The sequence below is a fragment of the Penaeus monodon genome, chromosome 40 (assembly GCF_015228065.2).
Source record: "Penaeus monodon isolate SGIC_2016 chromosome 40, NSTDA_Pmon_1, whole genome shotgun sequence".
In the NCBI taxonomy this organism is placed as follows: Eukaryota; Metazoa; Arthropoda; class Malacostraca; order Decapoda; family Penaeidae; genus Penaeus; species Penaeus monodon.
The window spans coordinates 26,715,713-26,720,712 of NC_051425.1; the positions used below are offsets into that span (position 1 = coordinate 26,715,713).

The following is a 5,000-nucleotide window of genomic DNA, read 5'->3' on the forward strand; positions in this document are numbered from 1 at the left end:
TCAACTAGCTCTTCCGACGGCTTGTCCATACCCATGCTATCGGCCTTTCTTATTCAATGGGCACAAGCTCTTCCGATGGCCTTCCAAACCCACGCTATCTGCTTGTCTTGTATAGATACCAGCTATTCCGACGACGTGCCATACCCACGCTATCGGCCTTTCTTATGATATGGATCTCAGCTATTCCGACGGCCTGTCATACCCACGCTATCAACCTTTTCTTATGCTATGGGCCCCTGCTAATGGCCCCCGCCAGCGAGGACCGTCTGCATTCCAGAATTGGCTGTAACTTCGACCTTCATAGCTTTCCTTCGGTGTTTCTCGGAACTTCCGTCTGAGCCTCACTGCGGGACCTTGGTGCCAGGCTCACACGGCCACTACTTTTAACTTTTACCCCACACTTTTCTCTTTTTCGCTAACTATACGCTTCTTATTTTCACTTTCTCGTCCGTCATATATGTTTTTTTTTTTTCTGGCATTCTTATTATGTATAATTTTCCCTGGTGGCCTCAAAATAAGCGGATAAAAAAGGGCCTAATGGATGCCTAGTCAGTTAAAAAGTGATCGGTGAACCTCTTGTGGAAAGAACAAAAGGGCGGCGGTTGCTGCTTACATCACGATCAACTGACTGCCACCCATCTTACACACGTACCAAGTATTTATGTGACTAGTAACATAGCATATATGTATGTGTATATATATATATATATATATATATATATATATATATATATATATATATATATATATGTATATATATATATATATATATATATATATATATATATATATAAAAACATTTTTTTTTTACAATGAATACTGGGTTATATTTCTGTCCGAAATTGTCATCGACGGAGATCAAGTGAAGCAGCTGCGGTAATATAATGACAATGTTTTCCTGTGAGTCGTGTTGAGCAAACCATCCATTATCACAATTCCGTTATACTAATGGCTACTTTTTTTCTTCTTTCCAGGTAAAACAGCTGTGGCTATCGCGTGAACGTCTTGATATAAGTGGTAATGTACCCAGGTATCGCAGACTGCACCTTCATTGTGCTGACAGGTGTCTTTAGATGACATTGCAGTTGAATCAGCACTCAGACAGATTTAAAGAACTATTTAAAGAAATATTAGATTTATTGATTCACGTTACCCACTGGTTATTATTCAAATTTGGCAAATGAATCAAATGCGATTACTTAGTCTTAACCTTACAAAACATCCTCCACTTCTTAATACCCCTGAGCGATCCTCAGCTTCAATTCCACTGATAAGAAATAAACATCAATGCAAGAATTGATATATACCGTATCTTGAGAGCCTTCTGAGCTCTCCCCCTCCCCCCTCCCCCTTCGATCCGACTTGATCTTTCTCCCCCACCCCTTTCCCCTTCCCCTCGTCTCGAGAAGCCAGACTTGCCCCCTGCCACCCTCCCCCTCCCCCTCATCTCGAATTGCATGTTCTCGAGAGGACAGACTTGCTCCCTGCTCCCCCCCACCCCTCTTCTTCATTTCGAATACCGTGTTCTCGAGAAGTAGACTTGCCCGTCTCGAGAGGCCAAGTCTGACCTCTCCCCGGCCTCTTGCCTTTCCCCCTTCCCTCTCGTCTCGAAGTGCCCTCGAGCCGCGCGTCTCAATACAATGAACGACCAGCAGATGCAAATGAAAGGAAAAGTCAGGGGAGTACTGTTGTCTGCCCCGTCCGCGCCCCTTACTTTCGCTGCTTACCTGAGACCTGTGTGCTTAGGGCGCTCGTCATTGCAGCCAAATTAAGGAGGGGATCATTTTGGACACTGTGGATTTTGGCGTGCGAGGATTTTCTTTGATTTTGGACTTCCAGGGTAGTTCGTGGGTTTTTTTTTGGATTAGGTGGATATTTTGTGGATATTATAGGATTTTGTAAAGGGTATTCTTTTTTGTGTGTGGATATTTTGTTAGAATTCTTGGACTTTTGTGGTTATTTTGCCAACATTCATGGACTTTGCATGTGGATATTTTTAGGGATTATTCTTGTGAAATTTGTCCCAATAATGATTACAAAATACCCATGCACCATTACAAAGAGCGCAGATTAAGAAAATAATTCCGCATACAAATCAGCAAATTAAAAAATGTAATATCCGATAACCACACTTCATCCGATTTAATTTCTACGTTAGTTACTGCCAAATATCATACATAGATGTCATTTTCTCCCGTTCTCCCTGCGTTCTCCATACCTTTTATTCATTTTCTCTAAAAAGAACAAAGAACGCAGATTCTCTTTCGTTACACATCCCAATCGTATTCGTCATCCTCCCCCTGTTCTCTACCCTTCAATTGCACGGCCTTCCCCCTTATTTCCACAACCCTGTGGCGGAGAATCGATGGGAAATGATTGGGAAGGGAGGGGGACGCGTGGGGGAGCGAGGGAGGAAGAGGAGGGGAGAGAGGAGGGAGAGGTAGGTAGTTGGGAGGGAGAGAAGATGGTGAATGAGAGAGACTGAGAGAGAGAGAGAGAGAAGAGAGAAGAGAGAAGAGAGAGAGATGAGAGATAGAGAACGACAGAGTTCCACTCTCAGAAAGAGAGCGAAGGAGAAGGGGAAGGAAAGAGAACGAGAGAGAGATTGGAAAAGAAATAGAGAAAGAAAGAAAGAGGAGGCACGTCGCTGAATAGGGAGCGTTGATGTAAAGAGGGCAGTCCCTTCCCCTTACCCCTAATCACCCCTCCCCCCTCCCCCACCCCTACCCAGCTCCGCCCTTTTCGAATCACGCGTCCAGCATCGTAGGAAAATTAAGGGATGCGCTAATCACCTGACCCACGGCTGCCCCTAATCAAGGGTCCCTAATCTCGGCCACATTTGCATTCTCCCGGACGGCGAGAAGGGGCGATTGGGCCTGGCGCAGAAGGGAAAAGGAATGCTAAAAATAGAAATTGAAATAGATTGGAGTGAAATGTTTCGGTCAGTGCAAGGAGAGAATAATAGGTTGCATAAATTCAGGAAAACAACAGTGTTTGAAAAGATTAATTGTTTACGTAAGGGAGGAGAGAAAACAGGGTAGAAAAGCGAATGTAATAATTAGTAGAGAGAGAAAGCTGGTAAAGTAAAGAATAAGATGAATAAGATATAGAGATTGATTCACATAAATAAAACACTAAGTAAACAGATGTTTAAATTAATAGAAAATAAACAACAATTAAATGAATAAAACGGAAAGTAATTAAATATAGAAATTGATAGAAATAAAAAAAGTAAATAAATAGAAACAATAGAAATGAAACAGCGAATAAATAAACACAAAGAAATATTATAACAATAAAAATACAACAGCAAATCGACAAATTAATAAAAATAAAACATCAAATGGATAAACAGAAAAGATAATAGTAATGAAACAGACACAATTGAGGATAAAGAGTGTAAATGGAAAAGCGCCAGAGGCCGAGAGACGGATGATAGGTGGGTGAAAGGAAGGTGTGTGTTGGATGAGTGAAAGTGGAGTGGCGGAGTAGCGGAGAAGGTGAGAGAGAAGGAGTGAAAGGGGGAGTGCAAAAAGTAGATAAAGTGGAAGTAGAGTGATTATCAAACGGGCGAGGTGTCAATCATAGCCCCATGTATAAAATGTATAATCCACGCGAGGTACCTCAACATAAACACGACAATACGGTGAAATTATCCTTTAACCCGGCTCTCTCTAAATAACCCCTCAATGAAAAAAGAAACAAATATCTTCCGTATTTTGCTCCCATTCATTTCAAGTCGGCATACAAACTCATCTGTCTGCAGTGACGGTCGGCCTCAGCTCGAAACGAGTTCTGAGAAAGAGGACTGCAAAAAACTGGTCCTGAGGGTTGGGAGAGAGAGAGAGAGAGAGAGAGAGAGAGAGAGAGAGAGAGAGAGAGAGAGAGAGAGAGAGAGAGAGAGAAGAAGAGGAGAGGAGGAGAGAAGAGAGAGAGAGAGGAGAGAGAGAGAGAGAGAGAGAGGAGAGAGAGAGGAGAGAAGAGAGAGAGAGAGAGAGAGAGAGAAGAAGAGAGAAGAGAGAGAGATGAGAGATAGAGAACGACAGAGAGAGGAGAAAAGAGAGAGAGGGAGGTTGTCAAAATATTTAGAACAAACCGAGCCTTCTCTAACCCGGCGGTCTCTCAGTGGAAAGATGTGGACGGATTAAAGCTGCCTCGAATTGTTGTTCCGTTTTCTTTCGGATTTGCGTTTTCTTTGTGAGGCGGGAGAGAAGAGAGAGAGAGAGAGAGAGAGAGAGAGAAAGAGAAAGAGAGAGATTGAGAGAGAGAGAGTTTGGAGAGAGAGAGAGAGAGAGAGAGAGAGAGAGAGAGAGAGAGAGAGAGAAATAAGAAAGAGAAAGAAATACAATATTAAAGAATGTAACCCACTTCTTATAGACCATTACTGCCCATCAGAACTTTCTATACCAAATAAACAATAAAGTCCCAGAAATTCCTTTTGCCAGCGTAGGCCTAACTACCCCTAATTACGCGTCGTAATAGACCTACCCCCCCCCCCCAGGAGAAGAAAAGAAAAGAAAAAATGGATACCGGTTCATCATCAAGTATTCAAAGGTGTGTGTGAGAAAGTTCTCGAACGACTCGATAACGTATTAGGCTGTGCCTGATATTATCGTGTTTAGGCTATTTATGTGTTAATTGCAGTTTAAGGTGAAAGATGGAGTTATGTCGGTTTTATATTACTTGATATTTTGAGTCCGTTTCTCTCTCTCTCTCTCTCTCTCTCTCTCTCGCTCTCTCTCTCCTCTCTCTCTCTCTCTCTCTCTCTCTCTCTCTCTCTCTCTCTCTCTCTCTCTCTCTCTCTCTCTCTCTCTCTCTCTCTCACTCTCTCTCTCTCTCTCTCTCTCCTGCTTCATCTTCGTGACTAGTAATTTCGAATTTTCTTTCTCTTGTTTATCTTTTTTTATCTCTCTTTATCCCGGACTCCGTTTCTTTCGGTCATTCATTCATTCAGTTAGTCACTTTTTTCCCGCTTTTTCTCTTCCCCTTCGTGTTTTCTT

At 42.5% G+C, this 5,000-nt stretch overlaps 1 protein-coding gene across 3 annotated transcripts in view; it reads left to right on the plus strand.

The window, feature by feature from the left end:
- LOC119598127 (mucin-2-like) overlaps positions 1–5,000 on the plus strand; it is a 111,082-nt gene that overhangs the window by 47,838 nt on the left and 58,244 nt on the right. The gene's annotated exons all lie outside the window — the stretch shown is intronic.